Raw genomic sequence first — 21,190 nt, forward strand, 5'->3', positions numbered from 1 at the left:
GTGCTGTGGAGTGGAGAGGGAGAGAAAAAGAGGATCGACTTTACAAAATGTATTAGCTTATGTAAACTTAGTGGACATAAAGTATACCCCTCAACAGACACAAAAAACAATATAATCATTATTATATGTTAAACAATGGGCATTTCTTCTAATTCTTGGACAGATATCACCATTTAAATTCTTTCAGTATTCATTTTCTTTTCCTTTCCATTCTGTAAAACTTGTGAGTTTTACATTATTACTGTACAAAAGGAAAACTGAGATATATGCTTCAGAATTTTGATGACTCATTGTAAGTACATTTGACAGTTTTAATACATTTTTAACAGTAACAAAATAATTCTCCCCCCTCTGGGAAACTCGAGAGGGGATGGACACTTCTTCCTGCATCTCTGAGGTGCTATTCTTATGAGTGTCTGGGAAAACTGAGAGAGAGGAGAGAAATGAAGAGGAGACTCAGTATGGGTAATCTTCTTGGTCATAGTGATAATAATTACTATCATAGAAATACTTGTACATGAGGATGGTTTCACCGTTTATAAAGCACTCTTCCATGCATTGTATCCTTCACTTTCCAAAAGACCCTTTTCACTAAGTGGAGGCTTATTTGTTCCCATTATACAGAGGAGTAAACAGAGGCACAGAGGTCCCCTTGTTATCAAGTGCTAAAGCCAGGTATTATTAAGTTTTTGGCAATTCTTAATGTTCTGTGTGACCACAAACCTGGAAGAACATGTATTTCATCTTTAAATCATTACCTGGAATAAGACAGCTTATTCCTCCAAAATATATATTTGGGGGCTAGAAGGAACATAAAGACATACTCGGCACCAATAGGAGAAAAACAACAGTGAATTACAACACCTGGTCATTCAGTTTTTCACCTAATAAAGCAATCTGACAGGAATAATGGAAACAAAGGCCAAAAATGTGGGAAAACAAATTAAAGGCTTTTTGCAAAATGGAAATGCAATGTAGTTTAGTTTCTCTTACAAGCCGCCTAGGAGAATGGCTTTAATAGACTTAAGATAAATTTTCATGGGAGTCCTTGCTTTCTTTGAGAAATCAATCAAGTTTCCTTCTAAAGTTATTTTCCCAATTGGTTTGTTATGTTTCACAAAAGAAACACGTCGGGACCAGTATGTGCCAGGGCTGGATTTTGACTCCTGAGATTTTCCCGGACATGCTGAGCTCTGAAGAGGCACATTCTGCTGTTGCTGCCGAAGTAAAATGTTATACTCCCAGGTGAGTTGTGTTGACCAAAACACATTGATTTCTTGGCTGCTCTATTCCCTGCCTCTCTTTTCTCCTTGAACAGCCTCTTTCTGAATCCAGGCAACTCTCGCTGTCTTCACCATGCACAAAATCACCTCCTCATCTCTTCTCAATAAATGCCCCTCGGTGGGCTCAGAGATGGGGTCCCGGGGCTGCTCAGGGCCACGTGGCTGCCAAGGAAAGGACTCTGGGCTGCGGTTCACCACTCACTCGAGGATCCTGCTGCTATAAAGTGCTTTCTTTTGGGGTCGCCTGGGTGGCTCAGCCAGTTAGGCGTCTGCCTTTGGCTCGGGTCATGATCTCGGGGTCCCGGGATCGAGCCCTGGATCAAGTCTGCTTCTCCCTCTGCCCCTCACCCCTCTCGTGCTCTCTGTCTCTCACTCTCTCTCTCAAATAAAAAATTAAATATTTTTTAAAAAATGCTTTCTTTTGGAGTAGAGCTGGATTTACACACCCAGGTCCTTCAGGTGTCTGCTTCGCAGGGAAAGGTGGCAGTCACACAGCCACTCCCAGGTGTGCTATGGGGAGCTGGGTCCCTCCTGGCCCCACCTCACCTCAAGCACCCAGCTTGGTCTTGCTCTCTCAGGCTACATAGGCATCCTTGGGTCCTCGAGAGTGAGCAACAACTCTTCCCTCCAGGGCTTTTGCACACCCTGCCCTCTCTCCCTGGAGGGCTCTCCCCATCCCTTCCCCTGGGTCTTGCCTCCTCATCCTTGAGCTCCAGCTGAAATGTCTTTTCTTCAGGGGTGCCTTCTCTGAGCCCACAGACCAAGCGCCAGCCCCCACACCTCATGCCCCTCCTGTAGCACACGCTTTACATTACCCGATACTTTTCTTTTGTAGCACTTACTCTTGTGGAAAGTAACTAAATACATGACTCTTCATCTGAGCTGATAAGCTGTGTAAGGGCAAAAACAGACTTTGCCTGGTCTGTTCGCTGCTCTCACTCCTGTGTCAAGCTACGCAGGTAGAGCACGCACCACAAATGCTTATTTACTGAATTAGCCTCTGACACAGGTCTTACTTGGGCAACCTCTTGAGCCAAAGCAGTCTTACCTTATAAAACCTGCTCAGACCATTAGAGGCCCTTTTTACAACAGAGCCCCCAGCTGCCTTTCCTGCCTTCTGGCCTGTGACTCCTCCATCTTATCCATGGTTTCCAATACCACCTACAGCTGATCATTCCCCAACGTGTACTCTCGTGCCTGAAGCTCGCTCTCCATACCAAACCAGTATGTCTAACTATGTACCAGGAATCTATTCTCTGGACCTCTCATGTCACAGACTGGAAAACATTACCTTCAAACCTCCCCCTTCTCCTGTTTTGATTCTCTATGAAGGACACCCCCACCTACTGCCACACTGGTCTGTCCCAGAACCCTGGGCATCTACCTAGAGCCCCTGTTCTCACTATCCACATCCAACCAAACTCGGAGGCCAGCAGGTGCACCTTCTCTAGTCACACTGCCCCAGGACAGGCCTCCTCTGCATCTTGTTTGGATTGCTACGGTAGCCTCCTGGTCTCCCTGCCTCCAACCTTCATCTTTGTTGTAAAGTTATTTCTTCCTTAAAAATTGGATCATGTCACTGACCTTGTATAACACCCTTCCAGGGCTCCTTGAGGACAAGGATCTGGCCAGACTTATTTATCACTGCGCCTTATCCACCCCTTTCCAGCCTCCATGCCCAGTTACACTGTGAGCCTGGGAGGTTCTGAGTATGTTATGTTCTTACACCCTCATTCCACTGTACAGCTGTTTGTCTCCATGGAATGCCTTCTCTTGGAAATACACCTGACTCATTCTAGAAGCTTCAATTCAAACACTCCTTCTCGAAAGTCAATCCTGCCTCCTGCAGGCAGATGGAGGCGCCCTCACCACGTTCCCCCTCCACTGTGTGCATAACTCCAGGACGCTAATTATCATCTGCATTTTTCAGTGTCTATGCTTGTTGGTCTCCAATCAAACTTTCCAGAACAACCCAAATCAGGGATTGTCTCTTACTCATTGTTATGTCTGGTACCCGGTACAGCCCTAAGTGTCAAATAAATGTTGTTAAATGAAATTAAGACTTAATTTACCCAAAACTCTTCCCTATGATAATAAGTGGAGGGAACATTCAGACACTGAAGAATCTGTTTCTTCATCTATAAGAAATTAAGAGACTGATAACATACAATCCCTAAGTGCTTCTTGCTTTATGAATCTATGAATGGGGGTTAGACAGAGCTAGTACAACTTTAACCCTGAACTATGGGGTTCATACCCCCCTGACATCATGGAGAACATTACCAATCCCATGATTACTCATAATGATTTCTAGCCACTTCCCAAACTGTGCTGGCCATTGCGGACACTTATCTACAATCTACTGAAGTAATCTATTCATGTGTTTGGCTCTTTCAACAGGCTGTGAGCTACTCAGAGGCAGGGACCTTGACTTTTTCATCTTCGCTGGAACCTCCTGTACTCTCAATAAATGCTTGCTGAACTGAACTACGTCATTTCTGACCTCAGAGTCTTCATTTCCATTTTTATTTCTCTAGACCCACTCATGTGTTCAGCTATGTTTGTACCTGGAATATCAATCATTAATGATTCCATCAGATTTTTAGACTTCATTCTTCATGTTGCCTTAGGCCTCAACCCACCAGCTGAAATTAGTCTCTATGGAAAAGGAGCAGCGCTGGGGATCGAAGCAAAACTAACTGAGATGAATCCCTACCATCTCCTCCTCCGCATCATTTCTCATTAACGATGAACTAGCTGTTGTTTAGAAACTATCCCTTCTTGTCCCACCACAATGTGACAAGGGAATACCGAGCCATCCTAACCTGGATTTTCTGTCATCAATGATCAATAATCAGTGGTTCGGCAATTAATCAAAGCCTGAAAGATTCATTTCTTTAGGTGCTTATGGCTAGCGCCTGACAAAAGGAACCACAACTAGAACCACAACCACTGAAAATACAGTAGAGCCCATTTCATTTTTCCATGGTGTCCTTGGGGTCTGTGACTATTGGGCAGAACCAGAGGAAATCAACACGACCCAGTGGATTATAATGATAAAACAACAAAGAGGAACATGTTTATACGTCTATCCCTGGAAGATGCAAAAGCTTTATAAGACCAAAAATGGATGGGCATGGAGAATTCTGGAGTTATGGCAGCTGGTGGAGGCCACACTTCTTACTCACTGAAATTTTCTGATGTATTTATATTTGTGGTCTCTTTCCCTGTAGTAGAATAGAAGAATGGAAGCTGCCTGAGAGTGGAGACCTTGTGTCTTGTCCACGGCCTTGTCCCCACGGATTATTGAGAGTATCTGAAAATATATTAAATATTTCTAGAACGGAGAGTTCAATTCTGGCATTCTCCTTAACCATTAATTCATCATAGATGGCTATTTCCAGGCCATTACACTTAGCGTTGTAAACCTCTCTTCAGGGATTACATATCCCCCTTCCTATACTTTATATTTATCCTTGACATTTTACCATTATCAGACATATATTTAACTCATAATCTTATTTATTGCCTGTCTTCCTCTTTAGAATATGAGCTCCATAGAGCATCGGCTTTCGTCTATTTTGTTCACCAATGTATTCCTGGAACCTACGACAGCAGATGCAGTAAGCATTCAACAAATACCTGTTAAATAAATGAAATATTCAAGTGCCTGTAGTTACAAAACTCTTTTCGAAGCAAATTAGGTGATACACCAACCAACAAACCACCCCCAAAAAATCTGGATTCATACTAAATTTACCCTTCCCCCATGCCCCAAATCTTCTGTAATATTCCTGACTTGCAATCCATTTGGCCTCAGTTTAGATACTTTCAGTAAGACACACTCACTGCCTTAGGAAGCAGCCCAGTGGTTGACGGGTTCGATGTTCTCAACGCTCTTTTTAATACTGCACCTGCATCTACCTGCCTGTCATTAGCTCAGACTGCCTGTCGCTTCCCAGAGACTGGTTTTACTTTTTGTAACTATACAGAAAAAGTCAAATTTCTCTTGCACCTTGTCTCAGTTATCTACTGCTGTGTAACCCAAAACTAAGTGGCTTAAATAACCCATAATGCTTTTATTATCTCTCCCAGCTTCAGAGGCTGAATGGGGAAAGTTCTTACTTGGGGTCTCTCATGCAATTGCAGTCCCAGGGAGCTGGGTCTGCAGTCACTGGACATGTCTGTCGGTTGGTAGTAGCCACTGGCTGGGACCATCGCTGGGGCTGAACCTATGCTTCCTTGCAGCATGGTGGCTGGGTTCCTTTCATTATTTCCTTTAATTCCTTTAATTGTTAAAACAGTCTCATGAGATAGGCACTATGATTGCACCTATTTGATAAAGAAATTGAATTTAAGAACTTGTCCTAGGTCACAGTGCTCCTAAGTGGAAGAGCTTGTTTTAACCCTGGCAGTTTGGTTCTAAACCAGGGATTGGCAAACTATAGCCCATGGGGGCGCCTGGGTGGCTCAGTTGGTTAAGCAACTGCCTTCGGCTCAGGTCAGGATCCTGGAGTCCCAGGATCGACTCCCGCATCGGGCTCCCTGCTCAGCAGGGAGTCTGCTTCTCCCTCTGACCCTCCCCACTCTCATGCTCTCTCCCTCTCTATCTCATTCTCTCTCTCAAATAAATAAATAAAATCTTTAAAAAAAAAAAAAACTATAGCCCATGGGCCAAACCTGGCCGCTTGAGATGAAGCCACGCCCACTCATTAACATATTACCTAGAGCTGCTCTCCCCTTATAAAGACAGAGTGGAGTGGTGGAGGTAGAGACCATATGGGTCAAAAGCCTAAAATACTTACTATTTGGCTCTCTACATAAAAAATCAGCTGACCTCACTTACTGCACGCCTGCTTTGCTTGGTCCTTTGCATGGTGATTTACATTGTCACTATTTTTCACAGGAACCTGGTAGACATTGCCACTTCGATTCTACAGCTAGAGAGACAGACAGTGGGGCTCAGTAGTTAAGGAAGGAATTTTTGCAAGGCCACTCAGCCAGTAAGTGACAAAACACAGGTTCACACCCAAGTCAATTTGGCGTCACAGCTCATGCTCTTTTCCCCACCCTGCACAGCCTATGTAGAAGCATCTGTTAACCATCTGTTTCAAACTCCCTCCCCAAACGTGGCTCCGGATCAACATCGAGCTCAGAGCGGTGCTTCTAGAATCAAGCTTTTCCCTCCTTTGAAAATTGGGACCATCTTTGAAAAATTGGGCTCCAGTCTTTTGGCACCTTTCCTGTTCTCCTCAATTGCTGAAAAACTGCCACCAGGACTTGGGCGGCAGCTGCGACTTCTTTCAGCTCTCTGACTTGAGACCCAACCTTCTTTAGCGCAACTCTATCTCCTGCTATTTTCTTACACTTCTAGGTCGTCAGTTCCCGCTCAAAATCTGCTCTCCCCTCTTCTGTGATAAAGGAGCTGAGAGGTGGGGCGGCGGGGGGGAGGGCTTCAGCTTTCCTGTTATCTCTTATTTATCGGGCGCTCAGTGATTTTAACTCTGTGCAGGCACTCTTCCAAGTACTTAACAGATAACTAACCCCTTTTTCCTCACATCAGTCCTGGGAGAAGGAAGGAGGGGGGATGATCCCCTTACTACAGGTTAGAAACAGGCAGGGAAAGGTGAAGTACAGTGGAGTCCACCTGGACCAGGGTCCGTGTCCCCAGTCACGACCCTCTGCTGCCGGTCCCCTAAATGCTTGCCCCAACTTGTGCCCCAACTCGTGGGTGTGGCCACATTCTCCTTCCTCTGAACACCATTCAAACGTACCATTTCAATGGCCTCAGCACTTCCGAGATGGAGTGCTTTTACTACCAGTCCATCAGTCACAGTCTAGGCTGATCACACCTCAAATACCATGTATCTCTGTATTCACACATGGCTGCCACGTACTTTCTCCCTGTCCTGGCAATGTCCCTTCTTCTTCTCGAGTACTTGGTGGCCTTATTCTGAGTCTCCTGATCTCTAGGAGCTATTTTTGCACCTGAAGCTCTTCTAAGGCAGAAGACAAAGCTCAAAGGAGATTTATGTTTCTCTCCTCCATCTCATTATCAAAAGTCTCAGGAACTAGCTAATAGATTTGTGTGAGGAAGAATTCTAAAGATAAAGCCTTTTAAACTAAGGCAGAGCTTCCAACCACAGGTGACAAGTAGGTTTCAGATACGCTGTGAGATTGAACCTCCTAACTCTTGGGTAGATGAGTGTGACCTCATATAGCTGGACCCCCAGGGCTGGTCATCTCTGGCTGGGGTTAGCCTTTCTCTTTACCTGACAGTACTGTACAAATATTATCGTCTTCTGTGTGCAGCATAATGGGACAAAGGTTATGAAGCCTGTAATCAATCACTAATAATGTTACCCTTGTCTAGGCTCTGATTACATTTTAAACAATATGCCTAGGGAGGTTACTGGATCCAAAGCATTCTGAACAATACCAAAATTAAAAACTCTGCAATATTGAAATCTCCATGCATAGGACACTCTTCATGTGTAGGATTATAGATGCTATGGATGTTGACAATTAATTCAAGTGAAGATACCTATCTATTTTCACTCTTTTTCTCACAAGCCCAGTTGTGGATAGCAATGCTCTTACCCTTTGTCTCTATTCTTGGTCACTGCACGGGTAGGCAAACAGATGAAGGGCACCCACTATTGGGTATTTATTTTTCTCTATGACATTCTCATACGCACTGAAGAACCTCAGAGTAAAGGAAAACTGCCTTTCTCTACCCTTAGACTCAGCAAAGCACAGAGTCACTAGACATTAAGAGAACTCACGAGTAAGTGGGAATTTAGACATCATTCCGGTTCATTCCCCCTGCTTTACAGATGAGGAAACAGGTCTAGACAGATGAGCTTCTTAGACCAACATCATATTACTGGCGATAACCTTAATCTTTCCAAGACATTGGCTCCAGAATTCCAAGCTGCCTTTTGAGCTTCAAATGATACCTCGTGTTCATAACTTCTCAGCTGTGTGATTTCAATATTGTGGAGGTTTTAATTTTGGTATTTTTCAGAATGCTGCACGCTTAAAAAAGAAGAAATGTGTTCAGAGTAGATGCTCTGTTTACTTTTTATCTTCAAAAATGTTTCACAAACATTAAAAACTGAATCCTCTCAAGATAGCCAAGAAGTTGAAAACAACTTTATCTCCTCCCCACAAATAGAGAAACAGGGAGAAATGACCTTCTCCAAGTATACTCTGGGGCTGATATTAACGTGGGGGCTGGAATTCAGACCTGTCTGCTCGTGGGCTCAGATGACTGCACTGCTGGGAAGACAAGTGCTTCCTGCCATTTCTGGAAAGAAAACTATGTACAAACACTAAATTAAAGGGTAGGTCTCGAAGGAGGAACAGCTCTTAAAGATAAACCTTCTGAAAGGTAAAATCATTGAGCTAAAATTAACCTGTACTATCACCCATATTTTCCATGGAGGGAAAGAAATAAAAAGCCAGCTTTAAACCACCTGCCCTTGGTTTTATTACATGTGATTTCTCTGATTTGACCTATCAGTTGGCATTAAGAAACCATCTGGAGATGGGTAGGTGTTCCAGTCACTCACCATCCTGCCTTACCCAGCCCGTGCTGCTGTCTCCTAGGTACAGTTGAGGGACATATTCTCTGGACTGTAGAAGACTCGTGTCCCTGCTCTTTTAGTTTCCAGGAAGTTAGATATTTCAAGAAGTGTATACTTAAGGGGTTGAATACCTTTGTGGAATGGTTTACTTTATACGGGAAAAGTCTTCATTTGAAATAAGAAAAAGGAGGGAATGAGGAATGAAAGGAAACAAGGGAAAAAGGAAGAGATGAGAGTAAGGAAACAGGAAAGGAGAGAAAAGGAAGTACGGAGTGAGATAGGTAAGAAAAGAAAGGGAGGAAGGATATAGGAAAACAGGCACGTAGGTAACATCTTGGGAAGAGGTGAATCTAGGAGGCAAACAGGGCAGCTTTCTGAAGAGAATGGGGTGCATTCCCCTCCATATAATGAAGGCCATTTACAAAGGCATGGAAACAAGAAAATCTATTCACTAAGTGTTAGGATTAGCAATCTTTGGGGGAACAGATGATATTAATCTGATGAGCGTTCAGTCTAAACTATCTTCCAGAACATTCGTTTGTCCTGAAAAGTTAAAAGCACAAACCAGAGGGGCGCCATGATCCGTGGAACCTAGGTCTTGGGGCCACTGAATCATGCCATTCATTTTTGTGATCTCTCTCTTTGCCTAAAGATGTCACATTACTGGGGAGCCCTAGGATAAATCTGCTCATGATCCACCCAGAGACCCCTTGTGAGCACTTTCGGTCTGTCTTCTGCAGAGCGTGGATTCACACAAGTCTGTGAGCCACTCCAGGGGCTGGCCCACATTAGGACATAGTGGGCCCTCAATAAATATTTGTTGATTGGATGCATGTGGGAACCTTGCATCTCAGGACAATGAAGGTACCTTTTCTTTGCCATGTTTAGACCTAGCGATTTCTAAATGGCAGCTTTTTTAGAAAGATCCTTGACCAATTCACTTTGGCAGTGGCTGCTAAGATTATATAGCTTTGTCCAAATCTCTTCTTTGCACTTCAGGAAATAAAGTATTTCCCAGCCTGACATCTCTTAAAGGTTTTTTTTCCCTGCAGAGAGGTACACATCAGCTACTAATCTCATCACATTTCCATTTCCTTCCAGGCTCATCTGCTCATCATTTTCTATTCATAAAATTTGCTTGATTCTAATCTTCCCGATCAGCAGGAACTAAACACCTCCTCAAAGTTTCTTTAGAATGATGGTGATTACCACACATGTGCTAACTCCCCCTTTCAAACAGATGGGTCCAATCTAGGTGCTCACATGTGGGCCATTAAGAAAGTTCTGCTATGAACAAAGATGTGACATAATATCAGCCCCGGGACTAAATCCCCCTGTACTATTTCGTAATTCCCCTGACATTAAGGCCTTACTCCATATACTATTCCACATTCCCCTCTCTGTGAAACAGAATCCACCAGGTATGAATTACAATGTGAAGTCTATATTGGTAGCCTCCCCTACTTCCCAGCACCGGACCTCACACTTTATGTTACTTCTATCCGGGCAGACTCTCATGCCTTCGGCTCCACTGATGATGCTTTTTGGATTTCAACACTAACACTTCCACCAGACACCAGCTTTTTGTCGTTCTACCCACAATCAAGACTTACTGCAAGAAAATAAAGACACTGTTCTAGTTACTAGCTCAGAAAAAAGCTTTGCTCCTCTCGCTCGGTAATTCAACATGGGTTTGTATGGCAACTCAGCAGGTCCTTTAACACCTTATCTACCTAAAAATATGAATTTTAAATCTACCCACTTAAAAAAATTAGGCCCATGGGTACAGATGAGAGCACATGTAGACTAAGGCAAAATTCATGGAAAAATTGGTGGCCCAGAGATAGACTTTGCCTGGGCCCATGCAGTGTAGTATAAAAATTTCTGCCAAAATTTATAACTAGATAGGTTTCATATAAAAATTCAAATTCCCAGCTTCTCCTGAAAACTCAGAAGGACTGGTCTACCCCTGTCTCTTGTGTTCCTGATGCTTCAGCCATGTCAGCGTCATTTGTCAACAATACTGTGCAGAAATTTTTCTTGGCATGGAGAAATACTTCTCACTGTCCATATTCTTATCAAAAATGGTTATAAAAGATAGATGGAGAAGTCTTCATATTCAAAGACAAATGGAAGAGAGCACATTTCTTTTTGTAAGTGAAGTACATTCCTGTAAGCTTCGTATGCAAACACTCGGCCTGCTATCCCTCACTCATTTATGATGCCGGAGTGGGCTCTGCAGACATTTGAGCTTGTAACCCTTGGTTCAAGGTCTTGGTAAAAATCTCTCTGTAACGATAGGATGTATATTTTAATGTGTGGCAGAGATAAAACTGTAGCTCTTGGCAGAGATCATTCAGAGCAAGTGGAGTTGTACATATATCATTCCTACTCTGGGTATGATGATTTCATGTACCATGATTCTATAAAAATCAGAAATTTCAAAAAGAAAAAAAACTGAAGGCATCTTTCGCCCTACAGTCATCTAGACAACAAATATGAGTCATCTCGAACACTTCTTTGGCCCTCCTCCCACATCTCATCAGTCATTAACAAGGGGCAATACCAGCTGTGAATCAGAAATAGGTGAAGATGGAAGCGGTTCTTCGCCGGGATGCAGAGCTTAGCAACAAAGAACGTGGGCTGGCTTTGGTGCTCTGTGACCTCCTCAGCCAGGTGTCCCTGAGCAGGGCACCACCTGTGTCATTCTAATGGCAGCCCTGAGAATTCTACCTCTGAAGTGTCAGTTGTAGCTCTTGGTTCTTCTCTTCTCTCTTCTTGGGGTCAGGCTCTCATTATCTCCTGCCTAACCCATTGTGTGGGTCTTCAACCTGGTTTCCCTGCCTCTGGTCTTGCCTTATCTCAGTCCATTCTTTAGAAAACCGGAGAATCTTCGAATATGAAATTCAGATGATGTCAGTCCCCTGCTGAGAGGACCTCAGGGGTTGCCCACTGCTTAAAGCAAATCTTAGAAAATGTGTCATGGAGAACATCAGTCCTAGAATGTGCTTGCCTTAAAAAGAGAGGGTCCAGGATCCCAGAAGTCTGAAGAGCACTGTAGATAGATCTTTCCTGGAGTTTTACAATGCACATAAATCAGAGTAAAGCGAAAGCAAGGAAGCTGGTTTAACTTTGTTTAAATCAGTATTTGCCAAGCTTATGTGACAACAAGACCCTTTTGTTGAGTTATGCTTATTAACATCCTTTAGATTTGCTATTTTAAGGAACATACTTTGGGAAATGCTGAATTACAAGATAAAGCCCACACTCTTCATTATTAACCTGTAAGATTCTTTAGTATTGATATAGCCTGTCCACTGGGTTGCTCTCAGCCTCTAGTTTCTATCCAGACTATACCCAAAGTTTTAATCACAATCAGATCACTTAGTTCAACACACATATACCAGTGTTTTACAATGTGCCGTGTTTTAGACACTGGATATACGGTGGTGAGCAACATGGGCTCCCTTCTCTCGGGAAGCTCATAGTCTACTTCTTCTTCCAACAAAAGACATGCACTTCAATGCCCTTTCACCTCTGATTGGGATTCCCACTGCATAGAATCCCCTTTATTCCCTTATTCTTATAATTCTTATAAAATCCTCCAAGGCCAGATGCAAATGTCTGTTCCTTTATGACACCTTCTCAGAGACCACGTTCAGAATCCTTCCTTTTTATGATTCACTTGTCTTTATTCATATACTAACATCTCACTGATCACATATCTAATTATTATGTCTGTCCTCTTTAACATCCTTGCACTGAAAGAGCTTGTAAGCTCCCTGGCGGTGAAGGATGTCACATCAATCACTCTATTGGCAGCACTAGGCAAGATGTCTCAATACATAATAAATGCTAAACTAACATCAGTTCCCTTAGGTTTCACAAGACGCATCAGGAATACAGCTCTGAATTGGTGAAGGAATTATTTATTCTGCTTTGTTTTCCTACTTCTAACAGTATGTTATTTTAATTTTGAGTCATAGTAAGGATCTTAGATTGCTAATAAATTAGGATAAATAGGGTAGATATCCTGTTGGTTAGAAACAAACATTATTCATTATCCCATTAACAGAGCTATTAAAAATCCTGTGTACTCTTGTATTAATCACATAACAGATAAGGTTTGTTCTTTGCACATAATAACATTAAAATCCCTGGGGAAACATGTCTCAGGATACAACTACTAAAAGAGAAAGATGGGTCATCTTAGATACTTAAAGTATCTTAATTACTTTCACAAGAGAAAAGGGAGTATATGTAAGTTTTAAATAAAGATCAATTCAGTATACTTACATAGATTTGGAAAGACAAACTTGAGGATGAACATAATGGTCAATATGCAATATTTAGGAAGTATTTATGATGTATCCATATTCAGCAAATTTATCAGATGTGTATTTATATTCATCCAGTTCTTGCCTTCCAGGAGAATGTAAACATAGCTACCCAGTCCCAGGTCTAAACTACATTCTACTTCAGAATTTATGCTCATTTCTATCAAACTGCCTGAAAACTGTTTTGAGTTCCCTGAGGGCAGGAACTTTCTTTCCAATCTCAGGACCTAGAACGGGATGGATGAAAGCAATGTAGGGAAAAGTAAACTGCCAAAGATATGAAAACTCAGATATGACAAACATTAGCAATGAAATAATTCCATGCTGTATCCAGAAAAGGAAACCTGCCACAAATATAAAATATAGATCCTACCCATCAAATGAAAAGCCTGGAAATGTTAATAATATAGTAAGGAATTAAAGAAGCAATGACATGGGTGCTCTAGGACCCCTTTTGTTAAAAATTCTCGAATATTTGAATGACTGGTGCAAAATAAAAAGTGCGACAGTTTTCTTTTTAAGCATTTACATGTTTTGTTTTTTTCTTAAAACTCTTCTCCCAGAAATAAAGGGAGGAAAAAAAGCCAAATTATCTTTTGACCCTGAAATCAAATAGACTCAGAAATCCAATAACTGCAGAGAATAATTAGAAAAAATAAAAGCCTAAAACTTGGACTCTGCTCCCAGTCAACACTCATCTATTTAAATTCCATTTAAAATGATTCTTCACTTCTTACTTTTTCAACATTGGAGGCAGAGGGCTCAGCAAGAACATTCTCATCATCATGCCCCAGAGGCAGCCCTCACCACTGAGCCTAAGTAATGTAAAAACAGTGGCTGGTGAATTTTCTGCCCATGTCAAAAGCAAAATAGATTAAATGTGTTAAATCATGGAAGATAAATGAGAGTCACACTGCCCCAGGAGTCAATTAAAAATGTATAACTCAAGTTGTGCATTTGTAAACTCTAGAAATAGTCATTTTGCCCAGACAAAAATATTGAAAAGTCATTTGGAATGAAAGACCTTCCATAAGTACTCAGTTTCTATGCTGGGTAAAAATGTAATACAGTAGTTTTTACATATGACACTCTACAATCTTGAATTTTTATTCTCAGAGTATGATTATGATCAAATATGACTTCCTACTATGTGTTACATTCACACAGGCCAGAGTTGTCCCCGTGCTTAACAGATATACCCTCCCTGTTCATTTTATGAACCAGGGCATAACATTGCCAGGACAGTTCTCCCTCTCCTCCCTCCCTCCCTCCCACCTTCCTTCCTTCCTTTCTTCCACATCTCTCTCTCTCTCCTCCCAAAACTTTCTTCTCAGATCAGGCCGAAAAGCACCAATGTGTGAAAGAGATCCCTGGTGGGCAGCACTGGAAAAAAGCGAGTAATGAATAATGAATATCTCTTTGTAAGACTCTACTTAGCGGGCAGTGGAAACTATTTTGACTTTATGGCAAAAGCTCTTGGGGAGAAATATTCCCAAACCATGTTTAAACGTGTGGGAGGCAGCAGAGATTGCCAAGCACTTGGCAAGATTTACCACCACAACGCACACACAGGGAAGGTTGAGTTATTTGCTCCAATCGTCCTGAAAAATCTCATTCCAGATTTTAACATGTAACTTTGTGAATGAGCATCTTTCTTTTCCTCTGGCTTTGTCAAAGGAGTATGTCAGGGATTCCAATAGTCGACCAATGTAAGAAACAATAATTCACTAAAACATATGGAAAATGTCCTAGGAAGCCTTCCATGACAGTAAGAGGAACCAGTTTATAAAGCTTCCAAACTGAGTAGATTTTTACCAGAATGAAAAACTCTGCAGAAAGCTTATGATAAAAATGGTTTTTGAATAGACTTAAAGGCGATGAGGACTTCTATTGATCATAAAGAGTTATTGGTTTCCATGCTCCAAAGAACAGGCCCATTACCAAAACATATAGGCTCACAGCCTTCCCCAGAAATCTCTAGAAATGATACAAATAAAAGATCACATGTGACATCAGGTAATTGTGTTGGCTGCAGCTGAAGGCCACCTGGCAATGACATATGGCTGTTATCCAGGTTCTGGTCCTTTTCAGTTTTGAAATCCAATGTTCAGGGGCCCAGGACTCACCACTGCAATCAGGGCAGGTTCACTGTGGACGACCTGTGTGCCCTCACCCAGCTGCTCCCCTGACACACTTCAGATCCTCAGGCCAGCTTGTCTTAGTGCACTTTCTCAGTGCTTTTGAGTTTGTGGGTCTGCCACCAGGGGTGATCTATTACTGAAAACTACAGGGTGACAGGGACCCTTCATATTCTGGACCCCTAACCCATTTCAATAATAATATTGAGGCCACCTCATTCATGCCACGCCTTCAGAGCACTTTCATATCTGTGATCTCATTTGATTCTCCCAACAAATTGATGAGGGAAGTTGGTCAAGCAGGATTAATCCATTTGATAGCTGATGGAAGACCCAGCAAGGTCAAAAGCTTTTCCTAAAGTCACTCGGCTCGTCGGTGACAGCGTGGTCTCAAAAGACATAGCACTTTGTAAAATCCAGGCTAATGCTCCCACACCCTCCTAGACTCAGAGGGCATGAACTCAAGCTCACGGACACTCCTTAGAAAAACCAGCTAACAGTAAGGAATTAGCATGTCTTCACGTATGAAAGTATTATATTGTTTATAGCAGAATACTTTGAATTCACTAGTCTCAATCTGAAATACATATTTTTTTAAAGATTTCATTTATTTATTAGAGAAAGAGAGTGAGAGAGAGAGAGATCACGAGCAGGGGGAGGGACAGAGGGAGAAGCAGACTCCCCACTGGACATGGAGCCCAATGTGGGATCATGACCTGAGCTGAAGGCAGACACTTAACTGATTGAGCCACCCAGGTGCCCTGAAATATGTATTTTATGTTCAATAATTACTTCTTGGGGACCTGCAATGTGAAAGCACTGTGGGGGAGAGAGGGATGAACATGACCGAAAACATGGTCTCTACCCCTCCTTGAGTTTACCACCTAGAAAAGGTAACAGGCAAGCTTACAAATAAGGAAGGGATAATGGAAGTGGGAGAAACTCTGTATGTGGGTTGTATACCAAAGTCCTCCGTCTAAAAATTCCCAATGGCATCATTGATGCTATGGTGCCATTTTAAATGCCACCCAAGTGTCCTGGGGAACCCGGTGTTTTAAAGGAACACCCTTAACTTTTGGAAAATCAAAGTCCTGGAAAAGGAATCTGTATCATTGATTTCTCTTTTTATAAGGTGATTATGGAATTCATCCTCATAAAATGGGATGTTTTTAAATCTATCTGGAGTGATGTATTTGTGTTGTTTTGGAGGGCTGCCCAGAGGATTTCTCAAGGTTCTGCTTATCCTTAGGACTTATATTTCTCACAAAATGCTATGGAAAAAAAGATCATAGGTTTTATACATCTTTTTTCTGGGTTTATAGGATGCCAGGTTTATCTGCCACTTATTCTCCACACCCCTGCCCCTCCCCTATCCCGGTGTCGATGCGAACAAGGGATCACGTAGTTCCAGTTATTTCTCTTAGCCTTCTTAGAACCAAGGGGGATGCCAGCTTCTGGGTGACCTGACACCGAGGACAGCAGGGCAGAAGCACCAGGGTTCTTGGCATTGTCACACAGCTGAGCAATTCCTAACCCTGCATGGCTCCTGGACTTCAGTTATGTGAGTTACGTGAGGAATGCATATTCTGACTTCGAGTTTATTCTTCCCAAACTTCAGTAACTAATTCTACGGAATTTTAAAAAGCTGACTGGGACAGACTGAGAATTCTGACTGCTTATGTTTAGTAATTCTGTGTAAAAATTAAATTAACCAGGTAAATTCTTATCTAATGGCTGGGTCATCCACTTCTGTTATTCACATGACTGTCTTGTGTGTTCCTTTATGAATGAACTTTCCTACACACACAGTGATGTAGGCGTGTACATACCCTCATGGTGGTTGAGGAAGATGCTTTGGATGAGGTCCTTAACCTGCCTTTGCATTGCTGTAGGTAGGGATTAGAATCAAATTACTTGCCTCTGACATCACCACATTATAAAAGAACAAAATGCTCTTTGCTCTTCTTTAGATCACCAGTCCTGTGGCTACCCACACAGAAACCCTGTTTGTAATGAAAGGACCCCAGCTGAATGGAAATCAGAGACTAAAATTATGGGCTGGTCTATCCTCTTTGTTACAGAGTGTAATCAGTAGACCCCGCGGATTACTCGAAATTCCAATTTCTTCCCCCTCTGCTGACAGTACACTTCATCTTCTGCTTTTCCAAACATTTTGAATTGTGACAGAGAATTTGGTGAGGCATTACTGTTTCAGTCTTCTGAAAGTTGCAATTAAATACCCTGTAAGTGGATGTCTCTTTGCCACCTTTTTGGAAAGGTATAAGAGAAAAAAAATTAGACATCAGAGGAAAAGAATTCATAGTTAAGGCTCTTTCTTCTTCCTCAACCACATTTTGTTGTCTCTTTATGGCAACAAAGGTCTGTAATCAGAGTCTGGTTCCAACATTCTAAAGACATCGATGACATGGGCAGGGGTGGGGGGGATCAAATCTCCGTTTTACACATAGGAAAGAAGGAAAAAATAAAAGACCACCCTAGAAGTGACTGAAATTGCATCTGAGTGACAGATCTTTTAAATAAATGGGATGTTATAGCTCAAACACTAGGAATCTTTCCATTTCAAAAGAGGATGGTGTTGCTATATGTATGACTCTATTCATAAAGACAAAATTTCTACAATATCAGTAGCTAAATGAGGCCTGGGCACTTTCTGGATAGGACACTTTCTGTTTTGGTAGGACAATGCTAATAACTTCTAGCAGCGATTCAGAGACAGAGGTGCAGGTCTCTGAAAATGAATGTTCTTTTAGCAGTCTTCTGAGGGGTCTGGCCAAACACCTAAAGGGTCAATTGGCATGATTTATTGTCTATTACTTAACAATTCTGCCTCCAAATGCCATTCTTCTACTCCATTTCATTCTTCTGCAGTGTAATGGGGTTCCACTGAATCAATGGAAACCACTTTCATGGATATCTGAATGCAGTCTGGTGGCCCGTGCGTGAGGAATTATGGGGTTTTCGGTGGAGGGTGCACATCTGGGCTTGGTGAGCAACTTGCCTGGCTGGGGTCAGGAAAGTCACTGTCTTGTTCATTTCACAAAGCGTGTGGGCTGGGGCTGCCTCAGGCTCTCTGCTGGTGCCTCTCAAACGGCAGCTCCAGATGGAGACAGGGAACGTCAGAGTCAGCACAGACTAGTTGTGGCCAAAAAATGATGAGGTTTCTCCATGACCTGAAAGAGTAACTCGGTCCCCAACTAGGGGACTGTGCAGAAGTGTTCAGTGGGATCACTCAGTACCTTCAAAGAGCCATGCTGGAGAAAGAAAACGCTTCTGGATCACGTGGGCTTGTGTTCCATTCCGAGTTTTCCCACTATGTCCAAGCTGCACCACCCTTTGGCAAATTATTTAAATTATGCCTCAATATCTATGGCTGTTAAATGGGAAGAACAAACATCACCTCTCAGAGAGTTTTCTAGAATTAATGAAATATTGTGTTCATTATTCAGCAAACATTTTTTAGCACACCAACTACCTTCCTGGTAGGCACTGGGGACACAAAGGTTGCAAGATCCTCCATCTCTGCTCCCAGGAGCCTTCCCTTCCCTCCACTGCAAAATGATTACCACCATAGCTTAACCTCCCCCCGCATCACATCACATAATTACCATTTCTTTTTTGTGGTGGGAACATTTAAGTTTTAGTCTCTCAGCAACTTTCAAGTATATAATACACTATTTCCAGAGAAGACACTCAAATGGCCAACAGGTGCATGAAAAGGTGCTCACTAATCATCAGGAAAATGCAAATCAGAACCAGAATGAGCTATCACCCCACGCCTGTTGGAATGGCTACAATCAAAAAGACAAGAGATAACAAGTGTTGGCAACGGTGTGGAGAGAAGGGAATGCTTGTGTGCTGTTGGTGGAAATGTCAATTGGTGCTGCCAAGAACTATGAGTCTAGTAGTGTATGTAAGTGTCTAAAATAGTACCTTGCATGTGGCTGATGTTTAATAAATATAAGTTCAGTGGCGCCTGGATGGCTCAGTCGGTTAAGCATCTGACTTTGGCTCAGGTCATGATCTCGGGGTCCTAGGATCAAGCCCAGAGTGGGGCTCCCCACTAGATGGGGAGTCTCTGCTTCTCCCTCTCCCTCTGCCTCTCCCCCACTTCATGCTCACTCTAACTCTCTCTCTCTCAAGTAAATAAAAAAATCTTTAAGAAAAAATAAATGTAAGTTCACTTTTTACCAAATAATTTCCTTTAAAAATATTTTAAAATGTTTTTTTTTTAATTTTATTAATTATTTTTATAATTTCCCTTTAAAATTGTTAACATGTCTATGGAAACAGAGCACTAACTTCTATTATTAATTTCTGTCTATATCTATCTATCTATCTATCTATCTATCCATCTATCTATCCCCATCCATACATCTTTCTAATCATTCATTCATGCGTCCACCGGTTTAACACACAATCTCTGGAATGAACAGAGGATTTAGTATTCAGTGGACCTCTGGGGTGGGTGGCTAAGAATCTGAGAGCAAAGACTGTATATATAATGTTTTTGATGATAGTGGCCTCATGGAATGTTCTTAATGCAAATGGCTTTGTCCTTATAAGAAAGTGAGTGAAATCCTCTTCCAAGAAAGAACCCTGTGCCAACTGCAGTGATTATTCTCAGAACTGCAATTCAATTTTACAGTCATAAAAATGGCTATGATTAGCCCCCTAGTGACCTGAAAGTGTTAATGCTACTTCCCAAAGTGTCAAGCAAACAATCTAGGAGAGTGTTGTGGTGCTTGAAAAATCCAGCAGTCGGGTGGGGTCAGACATGCATGCCCCAAGTCACACATGACTTGCTCAGACTCCATTGGGAGACCCTAAATGGTGGCACTCTAGAATCCTTGCCTGTTTATTCACACATTCCATCAGAGACCAAGTTCTTTTCATTCTACCATCAAAATCTACCTCAAAGGCATCTCCATTTCCCTATCCCTACCTTAGTTCAGAGTCCCTTCATTCTCTTCTAGATGAGGGCCACAGCCTTCTGACTTGTCTGTTTCTGTTTGGTTTTGCTCCAGCTGTAATCCATACTCCTCATCCCAGGCTCAGGGAGCATTTTGTAAAGCAGATATGATCATTCGCTTGCCAATGTTTTCAGCACGATCGCCCAGCAAACCTGCACACCATATGCACTCTTCCTCTCTGTTTTTGTACCCATAGCTTATTCCCTCTTTGTGGAATAAATGCACCATATTCTTTTTTCTCCTTGCCTACCTGGCAAACTTTTTTTTTTTTTTTTTTTTCATTTTTGAGTACTTACAATGTTTCAAGGAAATGAGTGTCTTGTTTTAAAAAAAAATAGTAGCCTTTACTTTTTTTACAGTGATATTAGGCTTACAGGAAAGTTGAGAAAAGTACAGTTTTCACATACTCCCAGTTTCCCCTATTATTTGTATCTTTTATTAGTGTGGTGTATTTGTTACACGTGATGCAACAATATTGGTATATTACTATTAACTAAAGAACCTAGTTTCCATTAGAATTCACTCTTTGTGTTGTGTATTTTATGCATTGACAGATGAATAATGACATGTGTCCACTGTTACAGTATTGTACAGATTAGTCTCACTGCCCTAAAAATTTCCTACGTTCTACTTACCCATCCCTCTCTCCCTCCCTGCAAGATCCTGCCAACCACTGGACATTTTCTGTCTGCAAAGTTCTGCCTTTTCTAAAAGGTCCTATAGTTGGAATCATACAGCATATAGCCTCTTCAGATTGGCTTCTTTCTTTTTTTTTTTTTTTAAAGATTTTATTTATTTATTTGAGAGAGAGAATGAGATAGAGAGAGCATGAGAGGGGGGAGGGTCAGAGGG

At 42.0% G+C, this 21,190-nt stretch overlaps 1 protein-coding gene across 7 annotated transcripts in view; it reads right to left on the reverse strand.

Annotated features, from left to right (window-relative positions):
- FAT3 (FAT atypical cadherin 3) overlaps window positions 1–21,190 on the reverse strand; it is a 660,968-nt gene that overhangs the window by 127,781 nt on the left and 511,997 nt on the right. The window lies entirely within an intron of this gene.

This window comes from Phoca vitulina, unplaced genomic scaffold (assembly GCF_004348235.1).
Source record: "Phoca vitulina isolate PV1807 unplaced genomic scaffold, GSC_HSeal_1.0 scaffold34, whole genome shotgun sequence".
Classification (NCBI taxonomy): domain Eukaryota; kingdom Metazoa; phylum Chordata; class Mammalia; order Carnivora; family Phocidae; genus Phoca; species Phoca vitulina.